General features: G+C 38.9%; 1 pseudogene; it reads right to left on the bottom strand.

Moving 5' to 3' along the window:
• Positions 1 to 19: 19 nt before the first annotated feature.
• LOC149239706 (ferredoxin--nitrite reductase, chloroplastic-like) lies at positions 20 to 25,718 on the bottom strand (annotated as a pseudogene).

The raw sequence follows: 25,718 nt of genomic DNA, 5'->3' as shown, positions 1-25,718 counted from the left end.
ATCTTCATAGTGAATAATTTTATAGTAATAATAAATCAGTTAAATTTTGTGACAGAAGTTGTTTCATTATGAACTCATCAATTAGCCACATCATTCGAGTTTCCTGGCGATTTCCCAGGGTGCCCAGATCTCTATAAGCCTCGAAAATGGCTCTACACACTAGTACAACATCCTCTCCAACTACCCAAGCATCACATGTAACTGCTTCTTCCTAATGTTTTGGGCTAAAGAATCCACCGAGTAGATTGAAACCAAATCTCTGACTTTTCATTACAGGAATGCAGGTGAGGTCATTGATGTGGCGATGCCCAAACAAGTCATGTGTACCCATAACACAGACATTCCATTTACGTGTCTTGCCAAAAAGATGACCTCTTCAATCTAGAATATAGAGACCCCCAAGAAGAATTTTGAAAAAAGGATCCTATTTCCCAAAGAAGAAATATACCTACGACCTCTTGAATTTAGAATCTGGAGACTCGCCAACAAAAGTTTCAAGAAAAGAGATCCCTATGTAACATTGTCCTGAACTCAAAAAAATATACCTATTTCTCTAGAAAAGGTATGTTTATTTCCCAAAACAAAATGAAAAGAAGTTGACCCTTACACAATTTAATTCAACATCCAAAATGAATGGTACCAACATAATCTACTTTAGCACCCATAGTTTGGTTATGGATGGATTCCCCTTGCCATTGTTGACAATGTAGTTAGTCAGAACCTTTGTATATGGCCTTGTGTCAATGATTTCATCAGCATCAATCCCTGCTAAATAATTTCCCACAGGGTTTCTAACATTGTCCATTCCACTCTGCAAGCTTGACAGTCCAACCTCCTTCAGCCTTTTCAATATGGCAGGTACGTCATCCAGCATAACTCCACGAATCTGCCAATTATGCCGAGTCGTTATATCTGCGCATCCCTCTACTCCATATTTTTCAATCATGCTTGCCAAAAATTGAGTTTGGAGACTGGTAGTCACTCCATTTGGAATCTTAAGTGTCATCATGAATCTCCCATCTTCAAAAACCAACAAAGAACCAAAAATTGTTCGGCTCAAAATTATCAAATAACAAACAAAAACCAAAACTTCGGGTGAAGGCATAGCCTAAAGGAATTGAATTAGGGCACCTACACTGATTCTTTTTTCGGTGAAAGAGATACAACCACTTTAGCCGTACATCGATATCATCCTTATTAACCTTCTCACTCTCAATTTCAGCCAAGGGCTACTTTGCAGTTCTTCAATCTCATTCTCCATGAACAATTTCATGGGCTCCCTTTCTAACTTAATCTACACACAGTAATCATCTCCATGAATGAATACACTCCAATTATTTCATTAGACACTTCAACCATATATCCATGGTTGAAGTGCAAGACATTTTCCATAATTTCTAAACACAATTACATTAAGTGGAACTTTGAAATTGAAGTTCCTAAACACAATAATTACCTTAATCAGTTGAGCTTTGAATTTGAAAGACATTTTGCTGTAAATTAGCTGCTTTGGAAAATCCATAAAAAATTAGGTGCTTATGATCCATAAAAAATTAGGCACTTATGATCCATAAAAAAATCGCTGCTTTGGAAAATCCTATTTCAAAAAATAAAAATGTTATAGAAATAATATGTTGTCCGAAACTCTTGCCTTTATATCCTATGCTATCACAACAATTAAAATGAAAAAACAGATGGCGTATAGCATACAACATGATAGTTTTCCAGAATCTTGAATTACATCATGGAAATGCTCCATGGAAATTGTTAAAAGAGAAAATAGAAGAGTCTAGTGTCCAAGCGTACTTGGATGGATCTATAGATTGATGCCAAAGTTCTCATTTATTATTAAAAAAGGGTTGGGTTTGATCCAAGCATTTTGAAACAAATTCGTGAGTATTTAAGGAATCATTTGTATTCAAAGTCATTAATTCTAACAAAGGGATCCAGCGACCACAAAAGGAATCCAAGACAGAACTTTCCTTTGAACGGAAAAATATTACAAACATGTACTCTGCTAATAATGGTGCTAAGTAATTCTTGACATTTGGAAATCAATCAACACCCTTGTTGAATCTAATGATCCATGCCTTATATGGCAATATGTTCCTTCTATGACCAAATCAAATTTCCAAAACCCGATTTTTGTACAAATATCTCTGCATTATGCGTCTTGTGGCCCAGATCTATCATTTTAAACATAATTTAAGGGTGCAGATTCAAATTGAAGAGATCATATCTATGATTCTCACTGCATATCGATGATTGGTTAGTGTTTCTTGGTTCTCTGACAATTTATTTGATATAGCAAATCTGTGACTGATCTTTTCTATTTGAAGCCTCACAGCTCATAGCATACCTGGTTTCAGATCCTTGTTTTGTTATGAACACGTTTTGCTACATTAGGTATGCTCATTGCTTATGATTTTGTTGCAGGTGACAAGTGCGTTTGAAGGTGAGGTAGAGGTGGCCTAAGCAGAGTAACATCAAAATAATTGTGATGAATTTATGTTCATTGCAGATTCCAAAAATATCGTAAAATTTCACTGTCAAGAGATCAAGTAATTGACCCCTCTCTCTTATTCTTCAGATTTAAGGATATTCTCGTAATCTGTAATAAGCATAAGGATGCTCAAAAATTTATATGTAATTCAACCATATATTAATTATTAATTTACAAAATTCATGTACAAAGTGTGTACAAAGTTTGGATTAATGAAATTGGTATATTCTATTCTCAGTTTTATGAGTTCAATGTCTCCGCGTTAATGTGCCAACATAATGCATATTATCCATTCAATGTGTCTATTGTAAGAAAAATTGGGTCGAATCGCATCCAAATGGAAGTGCAGCATTAAAGTATTGTGTTTTATGGAATAGGGAAAAGGAATTATGTTCGAGGTCAAGTTTGGGGGAACTTTTCTCTGTATAGCAAGCTATTCATCTAAATTGATGATGTAAATTCTACCTAGTTCATCATTTATATGGAACCAATGGTTAAGCCTCTGTCCAACACATCACTCATTTAAAATTGAGTTCAACATTGATGCATATCGACTTGATTCATCGAAACAAAAGTAGAAATTAGTATCCAATGAGTATATACAATTGTAATTGAGGATGAAGTCTGTATAGGAATTTGTGTTGATTGGAATTGATGGTAAAATCAGCTTAGTAGGTTATAGACACAAAACCATGGTTGTAGCATGTGTGCATCAAATCTTCACAGATTATGATTGTAGAGCTATAAAATTGGTTGTAGAGACAAATGATTGTTGGTTCGAAGGTTATAAAAATAATTGCAGGCCAAACACCAAATATCTCTATCACAAAGACAAGTTGGTTCTCAATTCTTGTGGTCATGGGCTTGAAATTTTATTCCTCATTGAATGAGATATAAAAGCCTCTTTCCATAGGTTATAAAGAATACAAAACCTATCAAATTTGGAATTGGACCTCTATCCTTTATCCAGAAATAATGAATCAATGGTTGATCCTTACAATGTAAATGGGTCTGAGAAGTAGAGTGCAATCAATTTCCTTAAGGCCAATCTAGTTTGGTTTTGGAACTTGAACTCAGTCTTCATAGAAGACAAAATCTGGCGTGACTTCTAGAATTTATTGAAACTATTACTAATGTGTAATGGTTTTCATTGAATGAACTCATCGGAGCATTTTTAAGGCTCCACATTCTTGCATTGAAATAAATTTGATCGCACTCTCTAAACCAAATTCTCAACGATTTGATCTATATCTCTATTCATTACTTCACTGTGCAATCATATGGGTTGGGGTGCATTCAAATCTCACGGATATGTCTAGATATCGTTGATATACTCACTTCCTAATCTGAATGAGCTCAATATACATGCAAATCAATGTGATGCTAATTGGCCCAACACCAAACATTTGCATAATGTTTGAATTGTTTTAATGCTTGGTTGTAATTGGGAAAGTATATAATGCATTCAAGAAATTGCGCTGCCACAAATGTTTGAACTCTGGCTTACAACATTTAATATAGCCATTCAATATGTATAGTAAGATAATTGTGCCCTCATGGTTTGAAGTCGTTTTGATTTTCATGGTTCAAAAGTAACTCCAGGTTTATTAGGCATCCACGTTATGGTTGACACTTGGGAGGGTACCTACTAATGATAATCTTTTATCCACGTGGTTTATTCGTTGTGCCTAATGGGTGGTTTTGTAATCACTTATTAATCCCTAAATGTCCACTTGGCTTTGAATATTCACCAATCAATAATGGGTTGACAGTGAATTAATTTGGTGTTTTGCCAAAAATTAAAATATATTTTTCAATTTATACATTGTAAAAAAATTAATTTACTTTTTGAAATTATTTTAATTTTATTGCTCGAAATGGCTTGAATATTATTTTGTAATCAATGCAATCTTAATAAAGGTGCAAATTGCAGTTACCACACTTTCCATGGATCGTTTAAATTTTATTGATTTATATATTTATTGTATTGATTTATATATTTATTATGAAGTTTGATTTTATTAAGTGTGGGGATGTTTTAATTGACGTTGTGAGAACCCTGTATGAAGAATTCTTGAATTAACTGGGCGTTGCCTACGCAATTTGGGTCGTTTTAATCAATCAGAGAGATGGTTTGATAAGACAATTGATCACAAAAAGACCCTTTCTATGTCAGGAACTCTTTCACAACATCCTACGCCTCATGCTCTGGCTACGCCACTGCATGCGAAGAATGGTGCCACTGTTAAATTAAATCAAATAGATGTCATTTAATCTGGTAAAAGAGCATATGGTAGATGTCAGAGGCAGATGAAATGGGTAGATGAAACTAGAAAGTGAAATGATTAAAAAAGAATGCCTATCAGCATAAATATTGCAAAACAAAAGGAATAACTTAAGAAGTGTTTTATTTTTTTCTCATATTAATTTGTGAAAGAGCACTAATCTAAACACGATCATGATCATTGCAATATTTAGTTGGATTTCCATATGTAAAAATGTGGTTTTCTGATCCAACATTCAAACTATTAATATCTGAACATACAAAATTAAAATTTAATGCAAGAATCAGAAAAACATTGGGATCCCTAGTATCTGAGTGAGAAAGGATGGCTAGTTGATCTGTCCATCCACTTACTATGAAGTGACGATGCTACTTAGTATAAGTTGGATAGAAAAAAAATGGGATCCCTAGTATAAGTTAATACCACAGAGTAGTTACTTATAATCATAGTAAATCATGAGATGACTTTACTTTAAAAAAAGGGTTGTGTAGAATTCATATGGTTCAGGTAATAAGAGTGTGAACGATCAAGCTGTGTGGCATTGACGGTTTTGGGAGATAGTTGCACTACATTTTAGAATTGCATATTTCTGGGATATCAAAACACCTTGTTAGACGACAGTGGGAGGCATTATTTTCAAAACTATTACATTGAGGGTGTTTTCGACTTAGTATGTGGCAATGGAAAATCCCTCTATCAGGAAATGGAAAATTTATCTTTCGATTGCTTTTATTTTTCTGTTTCAATATCATTGGGCACTCATTAATAATAATACAAAAGAAAAAAATGTTGGCGGCAAAAATGCCAGCGACATCCCATTCCTAAACTTCATGGTGCATTTACGACTCATAAGAGTATGTATGCATCGGAAGACTCAGGCTTCATCTTTTTAAATTGCGGGCAAAGGAAAAATGCATCTAGGCAGGCCATGGGGAACTTTCCATTCAGAGGTAGGAGGCCAAGATAATCAACGTATGTTTATTGCAAATTATTTCAAGGAAGTTGTATGTCGTGTACCAAACACAACCTTTGATGGTACTACTCTCCACTTTTGCATGTTCTCTAATTTGAAATGTTTTTCTTTATGCTGACTTCGAGAGTGTTTATAACAATTACATCGTTGGGATTTAATTTCTAGTAAGAGTAATCATGAATAGGTTAATGATGATTTGTTTTTCGTATTATCTTTAAATTGGTCATTAAATCTGGAGCCTATTGAATACATTAATTTTGTAATGGTATACCATATTAGATACGTTGAAACAACCATTCTTTTCGTTTTTTGATTTTTAAAACCTTTTCTTTTGTAGGTTTGACATTACTATATTGCAAGGCCCATGAGGCGAGGTGTAAAATATGTTGTATTTATGAAAAAACCATCGAAATTAATCTATAAAACCCAAGGGATAAAATCATTAGATATAAAATACAAACAACTCTAGTTTCAACAATATGGTTTTGTCAATAACCTTTTCAGAACAGTAGTAGAGACAAAGTATATGAAATAATATTTGGTAAATTTTATGCCTCAAAAGAGAGACATAAGTAACAGAACCACCTTTGTGTAACCATAAAAAGACATGACTTAATTAAATACTCACTTCACTTCATTAAATACTCCCAACTTGAAAACTTGAAACCAAAATTTTGTTTACCTTTTTAATGGAGTGGTAGAATTGTGTTCTAAAGGTTTAGCCAGAAATTAGTACTTGAAAGGTAGAACTTGAGAATAGCAAGATATCTAATCTGGATTTTGAGACACAACAAACGTGGAAAAAAATGATGGTATTGACGAGTCTTCCCATCAAATAAGCTCTAACTGTTAGACCACTGCCCAAATTTCAGTTATCTACAATGACAATAGTGACTCTAGCTTTATTTGTATGGATAGTGACTTTGGCCATTGTCTTGTTCATTTCCTATGAATGATTTTGATTTTCAAACTCCAACTTGTTTGTTGTTAAACTAAATAAAGCTTTGATGACAAACTTATAGTTTTCAAAGATCTTTTCTAAATCTATTTTCTTGAGAAAATTTGTATTTTTACTTTAGGTACTATAGATTGCTATTGTGTGACATATGCTATGATATAATTGCCTAGATAAATAGACAAAAGTATTGTACAACATAGTATTTTTTAAATCTAAAGAAACAAAATTTCCAAATACAAAGTTTATTAATTAATAACATCTTTTAGACTTCTTAGCTAAGTTATGATTATATTTCGCTAGGGGATTTTGTGTACGCTGATATTGTGTTGTCTCTTTGGTTTTTGTCAGGTAACAATGGTTAATAAGGACTGTGTTCTTGAGCAGTAGGCACACATCTTATTTTACTATCAACGAAAAACTCCATGGTTTTCAGGCATGGCAAAAAAAAACACAGATGTCAGTGAGATACCCAAAGTCTGCGTTGGATGAATTTAATACTAGTGATGATTTTGATTCCTTGTCAGATAAAGAATGTCACAAGTCAAATTCAAATAAACAAAAGCAACTCAAGAATGAAGGTGAAGCTATTGTTTTTTGTCCAAGTCAATTTTTTTTTATTTGTTGGTTGTTGTCATGTTTTGAGTGCGGACTTGAGAAATTGCAAATTACATGTTGGATTATGTGAAGGGGATATATATATCATTCATGGTTTCCGGAGATCTGTGTTACATTTGCATAGAAATTTAGATATCATTCAAATATCTAAGCACCAAACAACAACAACATTGATATTTTTCTTTCACTCAACCTATAACATGTTGCATCTACCTTCATCAATTCTCTTGTTCCATATGCTATCCACTTATGACATTTCCCTTGCTTTGCTGCATTTGCTAGTTATAGGTCATTTATAGGTTATAAATGTCTTCATATTTTCACTTCTAATTGAGTATTCATCTGAACATATTGATTCTCTTATACATAACTATTTTTCCCTCCACCCACTTTTCATAACTTCCATAACCATTAGGTAGGGACTTGCAACTTTGATGTTGCTTTGTTTTTTTAGTAAAATATTGTCGAGACTTAATTTATTACAAGTTATAGAATTTACAATTTATGAAGTTTCAAGGTCTAATTTTTAAAATTCTAATTCTTTAAAGGGTGCTAGCTCAATGGAAGAGCACCTGCTTTATAAGCAATAGGTTGGTGGTTCGATTCCATCATGCCCTGACATCCATATGGAATGGCAATGATCAATTTTTGGTGACGGAGGCTCTTTTGACCATCACCAATGAGCTTTGGTGACATTTTTCGACCTTCACCAAAATATGAAATGGTGATGGTCGACGAATGCCACCATATATATGGATCAATAGAGACAACCCTCAAAGGTCTGTAGCCATAAATAATTGTTGTTGATATGAAATGATGACGGTCAATGTCCGTCATTATAGTCATTATTCGTGATGGATCTTGAATGTCACCACAACACCTATACTTTTGGCAATGCGTCTTTTGGTGACGGTCAACGAACGTCACCATATATATGCACCAATAGTGATGGTCATGAAAGATCCATCACAATAAATCGTTGTTGTTCATATGAAATTATAACGGTCACTATCTGTCATTATAACCAATATTCGTGACGAACCTTGAATGTCACCATAACACCTATGCTTTTGGCGACACCACCTTTGGTGACGTTCATTTTTTGGTGATCGAGGCTATAGTTTGTCACCATTGCTCATATGAAATGGTGACGGTCGCTATCCGTCATTGTAAATCATTATTGGTGACGAACTTTGAATGTCACTACAACACCTATGCTTTTGGTGACGTTCACTTGTTGGTGACGGAGGCTATGGTTCGTCACCATTGCTCATATGAAATGGTGACAGTCCCTATCTATCATTATAAATCATTATTGGTGACGGGCCTTGAACGTCACCACAACACCTATAATTTTGGCAACGCCACCTTTGGTGACGTTCAATTTTTGGTGATGAAGGCTCTTTTCACCATCACCAATGAGCTTATGGTGACATTTTTCACCCCTCACCAATGTCATTTTTTCTTGTAGTGCATGTTCAACAACTAACTATCAAAGCGAAATAGATTCATCACCTTGAGCCTTCATGTGGAGTTTCTGGAGAGGGCAATGTAGCTAGGCGGAAGTCCCTTGAGCCAGCTCCATATCAAGTCCTGCACATAGAAAAGACAAGGGTAATCACAACATAAAACCTTGATAATCAATGCATAAACATACAAAAGACATCTAGTTTCACATAACTAAGCCACTCATGCTAAAAGAAATTGAATAAACATATAAATGAATTATAATACCAACATCACGGAGTGGAAAGTACAACTACAGTTCTACATTAATGTCGAAAGAGTGATTACAACCATCGGTTGCATCAACCTTCCCTTACCCCTCCAAATCCTCTCTATCTCTCCCTTCTTACCAACTTCTTATGCTTAAGTCTGAGACTCTGCTCGACAGTCAAATAAGCTATCCTTTCAAATGATTTGACCCCTTTCACAATAGCCCTAGCTCTACCTATGTAGCATGTGAGGCTAGGGTTACCAAGTTTCTCCATGAGTTTCCTTAGGTAAAAGCAATGATGTTGCCATTCTTTTGAGCTCTTTCCCATTTTCATACTCTATTAGGATTAGTAATCCCCCAAATAAGTCAAATTTTGATGTTTCCTTACTTTTCTTAGTTGATTTAGGAGAGAATATAGGGATATTTCTTAGTCAATCCACTCCTTTGACCCTTAGAAGCTCATTAGGGTTTACTAACGTTGTTCCCGAGGTAACAAGTAGAGTTACTTAGGTCACTAATGCACCCTTAGGCCTGCTGAGAAGCTTTATAAAGCAAGTTTCTAGTGTATAGGCAGCGTTAGCTTGGAAACAAGGCTTCTGAACTTGGTCATTGCTTCAATCATCATGTCTTTCCCCTCTAAGCCGATGAAGAGGTCATTTTACTGTATAATAGATGCCCCCTAAAATGTGAGATCAGAGGCTACAATGATGGCCAAAATACTTTATACTTAACTATTATGTTCCTTCTTGAAAAAAAGAGAGAGAGGATCGGAGCTTCGGGCGGTACGAGAAACCTGATACAACACACACACACACACACACACACATATATATATATAGATCTATATATATATATATATATATATATAACAACTAAAATCATGTCCTGAGTCAGGCATTCCCACACTCAGTAGCTATGTCAGAGTGATTTTATCATAAAAGAGATATGATGATGCTAGCCGCCGCTAAGAACAATGTGGAACCGGTGTCATGATAGGATCATTCTAATGAGTTGTCTCCAAAAAACAATATACGCAACTTGGGAGAGGAAACAAGGCTGAGTGATGCAAGCCTCTACCCAAGGTCTTGATTTCCGCTTCACCGAACAACATAGATCGATATATGTGAATATATGCATTGATGTCAAACATGCACGAGATTGTCTGATTACCAGTCAATAATGGAGACCGTTAACAGATGCAAGGAAGGCCACCAATAATGGTGATGGTCTCCAAGATGCATAGTACAATCTAGTGGGTGTGAAAAATGTTTTTGTCGTCGAACACTGGTAGAATCATTTAACCAGGAGCCAATAATGAGAACCCCTGACCAAACAAAACATAACCTACCACTGATGTCTGCAAGTATCGAGGCACTGAAGTGTTTCTGTATTGTCTTCCTAGATAGAGTGTTGAAGTCGATAGGAAGAGGCCTCTTGAAAGGTAGGCAATAATGTGTCCTGCATCAATCGACACGAAACGGGACAAGAATGATTTATTTTTTGAGGAATCTTTGAGCATTGGGTCAAAATGATAGAGGGCATGATGAAATAATATGCTTGATGGTTTGATGGAGGAAACATAAGAAAAAAGATTTTCCCTTGAACAATAGAAGGCACCACAACGATTTTAACCATGCAACACTAGACTCATGAACACCAAAGAGTGTTAGGATACAGAGATGCAAGAACATCGGAGTATATCGGATAAACTCATAGGATGGTAAGATTCATATTCAGAGGCCATCACAAGGAAGGTTTATCTGAGGGAGTGCCATGTTCAAGGGAATGTCTGCTGCCAAAACACGCCTTCAAATACTAAACATAGTTGTATTGTCCACTTTCCACATCTGATTAGTTTAGTGAGTCCAGACGGGTAAATTCATCGATCTTTTCATATTTTAAGAGTCTGAAAAGGACCGCAAAAAGATTGACTCTATGCCCTATCTGATTAGTTTAATGAGTCTAGACAGGCGAACTCGTCGATCTTTTCATGTTTTAAGAGTCTAAAAAGAATCGTAAAAAGAGCGACTCTACTTCACATTTGTGTAATTTAATGAGTCAAGATGAGATAACTTGGTGGTATTTTCATATTTAGAGAGTCTGAAAAGATCATAAAGAATGACTCCATGGTGGTCCCTTTGTCATAGTTGTTAACCAGGTGCGACAAAGGTTTAATAGTATACCCAGATCGGTTACTTTTCCGTGAGTTAATCTACTGAGTCCGGATAAAGAGAAACCTATGCTCAATAGACGTTGACCTCATTTTGTTACGAGTACGAGGAGACAGACTAAAATCGATATTCGTCGTGAATTTTTAATGAGTCACCCGACGACAAACTCAATACCTTCATCAAATTTTAACAAGTCAAATAAAGAAAACTCAAAGTATCTATTTTAGTTTAGTGAGCAAGGAAAAAGAGGTAAAAAAAACTGCTCATTCCTAATTTTTAGATTTAATGAGCCCGAAGAAGGGAAAAAATCGAGGATTTTTTTATTTAAGAGCGAGAAATGGTCCCAAAAAAGAAAGTGCTCATATTGTTTCCGTAGATTTTTAACGAGCCCGATCACAAAAACTTGCGATTTTTCAGTTTAACGAGCAAGAAAAGTACCTAAAAGAATGCTCAGATCATCTTCATAAGTTTTTAACGATCCTGAAGAAAAAACTCGGGATTTTTTTCAGTTTTATGAGCGAGAAAAAGCGCCTAAAAAGAATTCTCAAATGATGTTTTTCAGTTTAATGAGCTAGAAAAAGAGCGAAAAAGAGTTGCTCAAACCGTCGTTGTAGGTGTTTAACGAGCCCAATGATGAAAACTTGGGGAATTTCAATTTAAGAGAAAGAAAATATCCCATAAAAGAAGCGCTCATTGAGAATTTCATGCAGCGATAGCTGCCATTCATTCCTGAAAGTGCTTTCATCAAAAAAACAAAACAAAAGCTGCAATTTCTGTCAATATAGGGTCATGCATGATAAAATTCATGGAGAATGGACTAATTCCTCTTTAATGACTTCAATTAAGATAATTCATGTCTCCAAAATAAATATAAGGGAGTTCTTGAGCTTTCACATTCACCATTTTCACTATTTGAGAGCTGTGAGAGCATTTTGGAGCCAAAGAGGAGCATATTTTCCATGGATGATTGCGGGAGATCCGGGAGACCATTCGACGTGCCATCAGTCCCAGGTAGATGAAAAAACCTTAATATTTTCTTTATTTAACCATTTTTTTATCAGTTTCTGGGGTGGATTTTTGCAGATCTGGGGAGCCCTAATTCAATTATTGTGCCTTAACGCCCTCTAACAGGCCTGCAGGGAGCGGTAAACGCCCTTTACAACCTGCTGGAGGGCATTAATCCTACCTATGTACTACTAGGGGGAGCGTTAAAGCATCAGGGCGCGTTTTAAAACCCCAGGCAGCGATTTCAGAAGATTTTTTACCCCATTCTCACTGATTTTTTGGTTGTTTTTCACAGGTTTCGAGCCATTATGACTAGCCTATGGAGAGAACGGGCCCATGAAAGACATGAATTTCTAATGCAAAATGATCCAGCACGCATACTTGCATTACGTCGTTGTGGTTTGATGAAGTATGCGAAGTTGGAATTGATGAAAGGGCAGGATGACTTGTTGAGTTGGATTATTCAGTGTTGGAATGAACATGAGCAGGTGTTCAGGATTGGAGATCATGAGTTGGCCATTGACCGTGATGATATTTATTTTTTGACTGGTTTTTCATGCCAAGGAGCATAAGCAAACCTGACCGGTGGTAGGCTTGATCCTTGATCCACCCTAGAGCTGGTTCAATCTTATTGTACCCCTGAGAGTGGACTCGTCAGCAACAAAGTCCCCATAGAGAGGATTAGGTCCAGATCTATGAGGGCCATTTTATGGTTGATTGTGCGCTTGGCAGGATCAAAGAGTCCCCACATTGCAACAAAGGCCCAACTATTGCTTGCAGTTCACTGTGTCCAACCTCAGATGTTCAACTGGTGTGAAGCAATGCTTCACTAGTTGAAGGCAGAATTGACCACATGCAAGACTCAAACCCATAGAGTTTTGGGTATGGCACTCTCATTGTCTCATTCATACTTGAGAGGGTACTTGTTATGCGCCCGAGGATGAGATTATCTCCCCTTGATCCGAGGGAACCGAGACAGGGGTGATGGGAATCACTTGATCCTCGCACAGGAGGAGGACCTATCCGACACTTCTTCGAGGAAGAGTTCTTCGAGTGGCTTCATGTCCAGATTGTGATGATTGACAATTATGCCTATGACGGCATGGACTTAACCGGCGACATTGACATGATGCTGCCTCCCGGGACCAACTGGGGTCCTTAAGGTAAGAATGATTTTTTAGAGTACTTAAATTATTTTTACGCTTTTGAATATTTATGTTATGTTTTTGTTTATTTTATGGGTGAACAAGTACTGACATGAAGCCTTTTGCTTGACATAGATGTGGCGCCAGTACGACCTGCAGGCAAACCTCGCCACGTGAGGTGGGGAGGCCAACTACCTGATGGGGGGGGTGATGCTGACAGTCTTCGTGAGGTTCTGAGGAACCTGGAGGGCTTGAGCATGGGTGTTCCCCCCCTTCCTATGAGGGAGATCCCCGCTCATATGCAGCGACACACAGTCGGTGTGCTTGAGCAGTTTCTGGTTCCTCTTCGAAGGATAGCTAGAGTAGTGTTATCATTTCATGAGCAGTAGGCTCTATTAGCAGGCACTTTAGCATAACCAACGAGTTTTTATAGCTAGGCTTAGCAGCCATTTTGTACTTAAAACACCCAAGTTTTGGAATATTTTGATGTAAAAGACTAGATTCAATATATATATATATATATATATATATATATATATATATATATATAGATATATATCTGCAGATATTTTGGTATTTTATGATGTAAATGTTTTTTAAGTGTTTTTGTAAATTTTTAACTCTGTAAATATTTACTTTTCATACATGTATCTATAGTGAATGAGACAGATGCCAATCTAACACATAGTTTGCCAATGAATCAGCAACTGTATTAAATTCTCTAGGAATGTTTTCATATGTGATATCTTCAAATTGACGTTCCAAGAGTCGTACCCTTAAATAATGACGCAACAAGGTTGGATTACGAATGTGATAATGATTTGTCAATTGCATAACAACAAGCTAAGGGTCTAACCTGACCACAAGATTGGCGATGTCCCTTGATGACGCTTCAGTGAGAAGTGAAATTACGAACATGTACTCAGGAATATTGTTGGTGGAAGTGCCACGAAAGACTCCCGTGGAACAAAACAGTTTTGACTCAAGTGTGTAAATGACCCAAGCAACTGATGCAATGTGCCGTGTGTGACGACTGGCACCATCCGCGTATCCTACGTATGTTAAGTGTAATGAAGGCATCTGCATTACGAGAAATATGTATGAGACAAATACTTCAATAAATACAAAAACAATACAATCACATCAAAAAAAAAGAAAAACTTAAAAATACATAAAATTATAAAGCACATGCCTAGTGTAGTACTAGGCATAATATTTTTTCAGATAGAGCCCATTTCAGGGCTCAGCGAGCGAGACTCCTTCCCAATTCTGAATTTCATATGCCCCTTTTGAGAGGGACTTTTTGACGACATTAGGACCGATCCATAAGGGTTGAAGTGTTCATGCCCCCAAGAGGTCATGTTTTTTATCGTAGAGTAAAACAAGATCTCCCTCTTGGTAAGAACGAGGCTTGACCTTTTTGTCGTACTAGGCTTTGACCCAGTGCTTATGGGCCTTGAGTGCCAATTCGGCATCTCGACAGGTTTCATCCAGTTGATTGAGGTATAGAAGGTGCTATTCTTCGGCAGGAGTTATTGGCTTATTAGGGCCTGACCCAGGTTCGGAAGAATTATTAGCCAAGCAAATCCCACGCTACTGGCCCTTTCGGCAACAGCCCGCGGAGCACGGACTGAAGTCTCACCCGAGGTAGCAGGGGTGGGTGCTGGAACCAAGTTTCGGCAACCTAGGGATGTCGTGATGAGAACTTGGAAGGTTCGTGATTAAACCTGCGGCTTCGCGCCACTCTGTACTGTTGTTAGACCTTCGCGCAGATCCGGAACTGAGCACTCTTTTAACCTTTTAATGAGTTTATTATATATCTGATCTAATTCTTAAGGTCTTTAAGCAAACATTTAACAGAATTAACTAGCGCGCGTACCCAAAAATGTTATAGGTTCACATAAATTCAGAACATAAGCATAAAACATAGATCATAACAGATGCATAACCTAGAATGATACCAAATCCGTAATGTCTCAGAATCCACTTAGCTTTATTAATATCTTCAATTCAGTACAATCCTCTTCCTGCCCTGCGCACTCAGCTGCAGGGGTCCGCCACACAGCTGCGGACTCTACCAGGCCTCTGCGCACACAACTGTAGAGCCTATTCCCCTACTATCCAACCCGACTCGGATTTACCGTTGCCTTCACAAACCCATACAATCAAGATCCAAAATCAGAACCAAAAATTGTCCTCTACTCTTATAGCCTCGCTCTATTTATACATTTCCATGGTCCGCGACCCATGGTCAAGCCGACTCAACTTCTATTATTCTATATTATTTTCGGGCAGACAATCCTTTAACTCGACCAATTACATATCGCGCTTCGCACACTTCGCGGAGGATTTACCCTACTATTACCCAAAATTTCGGACTTTAAGCCCAAAAACCCTTACGCGAGGGATCCGCTACCCAACAGCAGTGCCGGGAAAGAGTTCAATGACGATTTGTAAGGAAGGAATTTGACACTCAATTGGTAAAACTACTTCTAGGTCGTAAGCCCGTTGAAAAGGTGTGAAGCCAGTAGTAGTCTTAACCAAAGTTTGGTATGCCTATAGTGTAGGATATAACGTTCAATGCTAGTGGGTTTTATTATTCCCTACTAAACTATGGATCATGGTTTTTAACACGCCATTGACAACCTCTACTTGACCATTAGCTTGGGGGTAGTAGGAGGATGATTGATCCTGGCGAAAACCTAGCAAGTATGTTAAGTCGGACATCATGTGATTCTAAAAGTGAGACCCATGGTTAGTAACGATTGTGCGGGGTACACCTAAGCAACAGATGACCTGATTAAACATGAATAACGATGCAGTTTCCCCATCAGACCGAAAGGTGGGAAGGGCTTCGGCCCATTTTGTGAAATATTCCACAACTACAATAATATAGTTGTGTCTAGCAGAGGAAACGGCGTTGCAAGTTACGAAGTCTATCCCCCATTTGGCAAAGGGGGCGATGGAGATAACTGGGTGCAATAGGGATGGAGGAGCACACATTTTATTTGTAAACACTTGACAAGGATGGCATTTCCGGATAGCTTTGATACAATCTTTGAACAAGGTCGGCCAGTATTAGCCTGCACACAAAAATTTTTGTGCAGTAGATATGCAAGAAAGATGACTGCCACATGCCCCAACATGGCAGTCATTTAAAACGTGTTCTACCTCTTCATGAGTGAGGCAACGTCGAAGAACTGTATCCACACCACAATGATATAACGTATCATTAAGCACTAAATAGTGTCATGCTTGGTGGCGGATGCAATGACGGTCACCTGACGATAGCTCGAGGCGGAACCATTGTGCTTGGAGGTAGACAAGAATGTCACCATACCAAGGGTCAGTTGTGTCGATAAGATAGACAACTTCATCTAGAAGAGGATCGTGGGCTATCTCATTAGGATCGACAATGGGAAGATCCGACAAAAGTTTGGCGAAGACTAAGGAATTTTTCGCCTTGGTAGCAGTGAAAACCAAATCAAATTGTTGGAGGATCACGATCCATTTTGAATATTTCCCTCCAATTACTTGATGAGACAAAATGTGTCTCATGGGATTCTCCAAGGTGATGATAGTAGTCTGTCGCAGTAGTATGTAATGTCGAAAGCGGTTGACAGCAAAGACAACTGCCAAGGACAACTTTTCCACATGTGAATATCTGAGTTCGGGCCCAACCAGGCCTTTCAACAAATAATATATCACATGTTCACTCCGGTCATCATGAGTTTGAACCAAGACCATTCCTAGTGAGGATGGCGATGCTTCCAGGTATAGAAGAAAGTCGTGTCCATAATTGGGAGCGCTAAGGAGTGGGGTTGATATAAGCGCCTTTTTCAAGGCATCAAATGATCGTTGAGCTTGATCATCCCACAGATACGACACTCCCTTCTTAAGTAGGCGCATAAAGCCTTTCGTCAACTCAACATAGTTTACGATGAACCATCGTAAAAAAAAATTCTTTCCCTTGCAAACGTTGGAGCTGCAGAATGGATTGTGGTTTGGGAAATTGAGTAATTGCCTTTACCTTGTCGGGATCAACCCTAATCCCGTACTTGGAGACAATGAATCCAAGTAAGCATCCAGACTCGACAAAGAAAACACATTTATGCGGATTCAGACGTATGTTATAAAACCAACACCTAATAAAGATAGCTCTTAAATGATCTAGGTGTTGCGCTTGTTGCTTGGAATGGGCAGGAAAGGTCATCCAGGTAAGCTTGAACGATATGCTTGATATCGTGAAATGCGTAGTCCATGGCCCTTTGAAATGTTTCTCCAACATTCTTTAAACCGAATGGGAGTTTTCGATAAGAAAAGATTCCCCATGGGCAAACAAAGGCAGTTTTGTGCTGGTCTTTGGGTTTTATAGCAATCTAGTTGTAACCTAAGAATCCATCCATGAATGAAAATGACTCACAACCGGTGCAGTCATTGATGATTTGGTCAATGAACGGTGTTGGATAATTATCCTTTGGACATGTGGCATTCAAGTCTTGATAATCGACACATACACGGATGGTTCCTTGTTTCTTATCGATAGGAACCAGATTGGAAGCCCATTCTGTTAAGGGAACAGGATAGACGAAATGAGCACGTAACAACTTTTCCACCTAATTTTTTATGGCTGCTGTTTTGCGGGGGTGGACTGGTCAAAGCCTTTGGCGAACAGGTTTAGCATTGTCGATATCTTGATCTCATGCTCGATAATAGATAGATATATGTCAGGCATTTCCTCGTAAGACCAAGCGAATACATCTTAGAATTACTTAAAAATGTAGGTGAAGCTTGCAATTTCCTCAAGATTTCAATCTGCTCCAACTTGGATGTTTTCCACGATGTCTGTCATGACAAAAATATCGATGAGCAATGTCTTTGAAATATTGCCCATGTTTCCTTCCGAGTCCAAAGTTTGGATAGTCATATATGGTGAGGAAATGATTTCAGGTGTGTCAGGTGATAGGATTTGAAGAGGCATCATGTCTGAATCAGATATCGAAACATGATGGTGCGAGTCCTCCCAAGGTCGCTCTTCTAAACTCATGATCTCTCTAATAGCTTCGTCCATAGGTAGGACTTGATTGAGGGGATCGAAAAAAGGAGCATTTATGGGGGGGCAGTGGTATCTTTAGTCGTGACCAAAGTGACCGGAGACTTGGATGCAGATTGAATGGCCTCGTAGGCCAATTCAGCTGGTGACAGCGGCATTTATTCTCCGTAACTGTCAATGTCTGAAGGGGCCGGTAGGATCCAAGGATTGGTCGGTTCATGAGGAATGGATGAAACCATATTGACCGTCTGTGGAACCGCTAGTGGCAGAAGAGGGAAACAACCCATCAGGGAAGAGCCCTTCAGTAGACTGGTACTGATACTGATGTAAGAGTCAAGTACACCACCCACTAAGGGTACAAAGCTGCTTGGTAATGGGGAATAATCAGGGGTGCAAAAGGACAGTTGGTCCACTGTGACTACCTTTCCATCCAATGGAAATAGGATGATGTGAAATATAGTAGACACAATGGAAGTCATGGCGTAAGTCCAACTGTGACCCAACAAGAGATTATAGTCAAGCTTTCTATCTACGACTTCGATGTCCACCGTTACCGTTTTCCCATACAAGGTGATAGGGTAGCTAGCTAGGTAACCTTTTGGGATGAAAGTGTGGTCGTCAAAAGCTTTAAGGGAACTTGACGGTGGGGATAGTGTTGGAGAACCCAAAGCGAGCCAACATGAAGCCGACATTACGTAGGTAGAAGCACCTTCGTCAATGATAGTTCTATGTATACCTTTACCTTTCGAAAAGATTTGCACCTGAAATGAAAGCTGGTAAGAAAGGGGAGGTTAACACTTTTCCATGTTGAAAATTGTAAGCATGGAATCCCGAGGGTCGATACCACCAATGGCCAAACGCAGAGCTTTCCTTTGTGTTGGACATGTTTGTAATACTTCGAGTGCTGACATAGCCGACAACGCTTGCACCAAGTCTTCTACAATGCTATAGTTTTGGGCAGCACGTGCAAATGTATTGTGCATTGCGCATCAAAGTGTCCCTTTAGGGGGGCAAATCACAAGGTCAGCAACCGGCCTTTCGATATGAAGATCGTTAGGTGGCGGTGGGTTTTGACTCTAGGAGGGTTCCTCTACATGAGTGACAGGAGCTCCATAAGATTTGGCTCTGGTTTGTAGATCTACCATTTCAAAGGTGTAAACGGTAGAGGGTCCTTCACTAGCTGAAGGATGTTGTGAACCGCCATTGCCCCCTTGCAAGGGTTGGGGTTGGTTGGTGATAAGGTGTTGCTGCTGCTGATCGAGGAAAGGATCATTCAGGATAGCAGGGGTCCTGCTAGTATCCTTTTTAGCAATGAAATCTATGCACTCCTAAAGACGCGGGCAGCGATAAGTCATGTGGTCTTTGGCACATATTTTGAAAGGGAATCTAGCAGGTTTATCCTTTCCATCGTCATAGGGCGCAACTGCCTTTTGCTTAGGGTTAGACTGCTTTGAGGATTGCTCTTCAGAAGGAGTGGTCTTTTTATTATTCTTCTTGTTCTTACTACTGGGTTTTTGTGTAGACTGCACAGAGTTGATCGTGGTGGTAGGAAGAGCAGTCGATTTGGTAGAGGGGCCCACTGACATCTAGGCAATATGACTGCTGAGTTGTTTTACAGCAGCCCTGGAGGTTGCACTGATAATCCCATTGGCGTGCGATCTGGGTTGCTAAGTAGCGGGAGCATTGGAGTTGCGAGGGGCATTGGGAATTACATCGTATAGAGTACCAGACTTCGAATATATCAGATCTAAGTGTCAGGCATGATGAATGGACTGGTCTTCTATGACCACACCACCTAAGGTGACATCCTTAGCGATTTGGGGGAGTAGAAACTTGCAGAACCAATCCGCTAGGAGATAATCTAGGAGGGGAGATTTCACTAACCTCCGCCTACATCTCCATTCATGTATATGATCAGAGATGTGGGTGCCAGTATCCTGACGTAATGAAGTGAGGAGTTTCATCCCAGTTTCATAGAGGATGGGTAGCTGGAAGTGCTTTAATAATTCCATCGCTAGAGCATCAAAGGTATTGACTGACGCGCGTGGTAACTCTATGTACCACTTGGCTGCGTTTCTAGTAAGGGTGCAGGGAAAAAGATGTAACCGGATACTATCATCCACCATGGAGTTAGAAACACACCATAGATGATAGGTGGTGATGTGTGTACCCGGATCCTCCCCTTGTTTCCCTTCGAACTTAGGGATTTTTGTCAGTATTTTATGCGGGATTGGTGGTCAGAGTAAGTTATGATATATGGGGTCATTTGTAAGTTTGTACAAGTCGGGGATCTCAAGCGTTGCCAAGAAAGGCAGAGTGTGCGATGCCCCCAAATCGGACTAAGGTGATGACATATGACTTGAGGATCCTTGCAGTCCTCCCATCATGTTGTTCCCAATATTCTACATAAGTTGCGTGGTATAGTAGGTGCCTTGGGGTATGGTAGGGTAATGTGGATTTCCATAGGGATTGTTAGGCTGGGGGATAGAAGTGCCCCCATGATAAGTAGTGCCCCCTTGACTCATTTGAGGTTGTGAGTAGTGTGACCCAATGGATTGATTGGGACCTCCTTGAGGATTTCCACTCACCACAAAACTAACCATAAGTCCTTGAATAGCATAAGGAGTGTTCATGTTAATCAGTGACTGACCATGCATGCCTGAAAATGGAGGGGGAACTGTTACACTCCCGGTCGGTTTATGCATATTGGGAGTGCCCCCAAATACTTGAATTTGGGGGTTTGAACTATATAATGGATGCCAACCATATTGTTGGTTGAAGGGACCCATGCTAATTGTGCTATATTGAGCATTATAAGGAGCGTTATATGTAGCACTTGTCGAAGGTACAAGGTTTGACACTAAAGGGGAGGAACCCAGAATAGACTGGGTTCCACTCGTGGAGGGTGTCACCATAGGGGTTGAAACTGGGACAAATGGGATAGCAGGGTTCTCCATCAAAAGTGTGGTATTGACTGTCGATTGGGGAAGTGGTGGGGGACCAAAAGTGTCCAAAAAGTCACACGACCCATTAGGCATCGACGGGATGGGTTGACGTGTTCCAACTGAAGACAAAGGAGGTACAGATGCAACAAGAACCAAGAGTGGGCCCAATGAATTCGTGATCGGAGGGTTGTATGGAGGAAGAAATCCTTTAGTAAAGAAATCCTCTGGTAAGCTTGAATCATTGGATGTCCAAACTGATTCTATGTGAGATCTCAAAGACTGATTTCCTGAAGACGGGGAATCCAGTTCACTGGAGCTCGGCGGATCCTCCACAGTGATTGGGGGAAGTCCTAACAATCATCTATATTGACAATGAGTGCCGGATGTAGCCACGGTGGACAGTAATTTTTATCAGTAAATTTTATAGTGATGTTTATTAAAGTCTCAATGATAACACTCTGGCACCTAAAAAATAAAAAATACACTAAGTAAATCAATCAACAAGCAGAGGGAAATGACCCTGTCTAATAAGCACTAATCATTGGAGATGAAACCCAGTATCACAATGAATAACAGAGAGAGTTGACCAAACGTACAGTTACAGTTACTCTAGGGCTTCACCTGAACCTTAGATTTAGGGGCCAAGTACTCTCGTGAAGACGAGCACCCTCCAAGAAACTGAAGACATAGTAGGTTCGTTTGTGTTAGGTACCAGGGCAACCCGCCTCAGTGACCTTGTGTTAGTCCCTAAAAGTATGGCCACTAAGGATACCTCATATCACAGACACTACCGGGGGTGACATAGTCGCAGATAGTACGCTGTGTGGGTAGGACACCTGAGTCCCCGACTCAGCTCCGATATCCCCGAAGGGATCCCAAATACACAGAATACCCAAAGGAGATGTAAGCAAAGGTGGGCTACCTTCACTTACAGTCCAATGTTGTCTCGTATTTAGCTCTGCTTTTACTAGAGTGGTCCCGGTAGTATGAGTGCATAAGGATTTCTCTCTTTAATGACACTAGTTTTGGTGTATGATCTTGGGCAGTTTACTCACATTGCCTAACCCAAGATCCTAGCCTAAACTAATGTGTGTTTATTCTAGAAAGAGTTGCTGATTGATTTTGTTAGGTAGATTTTAAGTGTACTTCGTTAGAGTCTTCAGTAGGGTGTGTTGACGTTTCTTCTACAAAGGGCGATTCATTCATACATCAATATTCATTCCATGCATCCTATTCAATACAACACTAGCATAACCAACAGATCTTTTCAATGCTCACTAACAACTATTCAAACCAAATAATGCAGAACTTAACCAGCTAAGCAGAAAACAATAAAAAAATTTGATTTTTTCTTTTATGAAAATAAAAACTTTAAGAAGGAAAGTTATTTTCTTTAAAAAAAAGTTGTTCAAGACACGGATCAGTCAAACAAAACATAGCTACAGATCCCTTATTAGTCCAGAAGCAAGTTTCCCAACCCTTTGAGGTCACAGACATTGTTGTTTATCAAAAAATGGGTGACTAACGCTCTGTGCTAGAGGCCACAGAGAGTTACTGGTGGCACTAACTCTCTGGTTGTGAAGCCACAGTGCTTTATAAAGCTTTGTTTACATAGGTAACAAGCGTTAGTGAGGAAAACCACTTCAAAAAAGGGGTTGTGGGGATCAGATCCAGTGCTGAGCAATGAAAGAAGAGTGCTGCAAGGTCTTGAGTGGTTAGAAAAGGAATGAATAAGTACAAGAAGGTCTGGAAGGAGGAGAAATCTAAGAACTTTCTGGGAAAATCGGGAACTAAACTGTAGTCCCTAATGGAGTTGCCAATTTTGTTAAATGCACGGTGTATGGAAGATGAAGGAACCCTCAAGGGTCTTCCCGGGACCCTTGGCAGACTGTAAGATTATTTGTAGCTATCACAAAGATACATGCATGTCCATGTTCAACAACTAAATATCAAAGCGAAACAGATTCATTACCTCGAGCCTTCGTGTGGAGTTGCTGGAGAGCGCAATGCAGCTAAGCAGAAGTCCCCTAAGTCAACTCCAGATCAAGTCCTACACATAGAAAAGACAAGCGTAATCACATCATAAAACCTTGATAATCAATGCATAAACATACAAAAGACATCTAGTTGCACATAACTAAGCCACTCATGCTAAAAGACATTGAATAAACATATAAATGAATTATAGTACCAACATCACGGAGTGGACAGTACAACTGCAGTTCTATATTAATGTCGAAAGAGTGATTACAACCATCGGTTGCATCAGCCTTCCCTTACCCCTCCAGCTCCTCTCTCTCTCTCCCTTCTTACCAACTTCTTATGCTTAAGTCTAAGACTCTGCTCGACAATCAAGTAATCTATCCTTTCAAATGATCTGACCCCTTTCACAATAGCCCTAGCTCTGCTTACATAGCATGTGAGGTTAGGGTTGCCAAGTTTCTCCATGAGTTTCCTTAGGTAAAAGCAATGATGTTTCCATTCTTTTGAGCTCTTTCCCATTTTCATACTCCATTAGGATTAGTAATCCCCCAAATAGGTCGAACTTTGATGTTTCCTTACTTTTCTGAGTTGATTTAGGAGAGAATATAGGGATATTTCTTAGTCAATCCACTCCTTTGACCCTTAGAAGCTCATTAGGGTTTACTAACATTGTTCCTGAGGTAACAAGTAGAGTTACATAGGTCACTAACGCACCCTTAGGCTTGCTGAGAAGCTTTATAAAGCAAGTTGCTAGTGTATAGGCAGTGTTAGCTTAGAAACAAGGCTTGTGAACCTCTTCATTGCTTCAGTCATCGTGTCTTTCCCCTCTGAGCTAATGAGGAGGTCATTTTAATATATAACACCCACTGTCCACTAGGACTACACAATTCATAGTTGAGGCAATGAAAGACAAGGCAATGGAGCAATGAGGGGTTTCAGTCAGCAGGAGTGGCAAGAGTAGGCCTTGTAACTATGCAATGTGCAGTGATTGAGGAGGAGAATCAAAGGATTGTGCAGTCAAGGGTTGAAGTGGCCCAGAGATGGACCTATTATTCACTAGAACTATTCAATGCGCAGTAAGAGGTTGACTTGGTGAAAGGATTGCACAGTTGGTTGGTGCAAGTAACAAAAATTTAAGTCAATTTTCTTAGGAGATTCTCACTGCACCATGAAAGTAAATAAGCCTTTGTATTGTGTAGTTTTTCATTGCAAGGGGATGAAGAAGTCCTTGTTATCAACTAGAAGTGTGTAATTCACAATACATGGAAGGACTGATCAAAGCTTTGTGTAGTGAGGCAGTACAAGCAGTAAGGTTTTAGTGACTATGATATAAAGGTGTTAATTGTGCAATAAAGGTAGTTGTGCCTAAAAGAGGTTCAATGGACAAGTCCAAGAGGTGAAGGTTTCATCAATGAGGCTTGTGAATGGGTAGTGCTCATCACTTGGTGGAGGGTTAGTGCTTTTATAACTTGTGCCTGATGGAAGGATCAAGAAGAGCTCCAAAATGGCTAAGTGTGGGATCAATGGAACAAGAGAGATAAATACATATGAACAAGTCACATACAGAGATAACACACACGTTTACCATAAAATACAGGGCAAGCAAATTTTATTATAAACCACTGACATATATATATATATATATATATATATATATATTGAAACAACAACAAAGAAACACTTGTTTCTAAGTTCTATAGTTAAAACATAAGTTTGTGACACTTAAAAATACAAGTGGGACTACCAATTCCAACCATAATCAAAAGGTGAACTATGCCATAATAATATGTACATCACATATTCTAATGATGAATACCATCAGTTAGAGCAAGAGAATGTGTTGGAGCTACCTCTAGGAGGTATGCCATTGTGCTCTTAAGATGTGTAAAAACAAGTGAAAGCAACACATGCAAGAGTGAAAATGACACTTGCAAACACAAATAAAACACAAGCGACACATGCAAGAATGAAAGTAGGAAAAAGAAACACTTGTGGAAGATATAGCAAGGAAAAATGACACATGTAAGAGCAAAAGAAAGAAAAAGTGACACTTGTGAAAGAAAAAGTGATAGTTGAGTAATTCACCCAAATGATTGGGAATTTGCAAACATAGGTGAGATAATACTCCTTATACTACAATAGTGCACAAAGCTCAAAAAAAAAATATAAGGATGAGCTTTGGAGTATACTCTTTACACAGGGAGAGCAGACATGCCATGAGAGTTATAATTGATGAGGGTGCTTAATGCATGTATGGAAACTAAGATCCAAGAGCGAATTAACTTACTTGAGAAACATTCTCATTGTCAACAAAAGATGCATAGTCACTTTCTGCAGAAGCTACCCTCACATTATCACTATCCAT

This window comes from Pinus tabuliformis, chromosome 8 (genome assembly GCF_031772625.1).
Source record: "Pinus tabuliformis cultivar Carrire ecotype Pingquan chromosome 8, CPIR1, whole genome shotgun sequence".
Taxonomy (NCBI): Eukaryota; Viridiplantae; Streptophyta; class Pinopsida; order Pinales; family Pinaceae; genus Pinus; species Pinus tabuliformis.
This window is presented reverse-complemented; position numbering and strand designations above follow the sequence as displayed.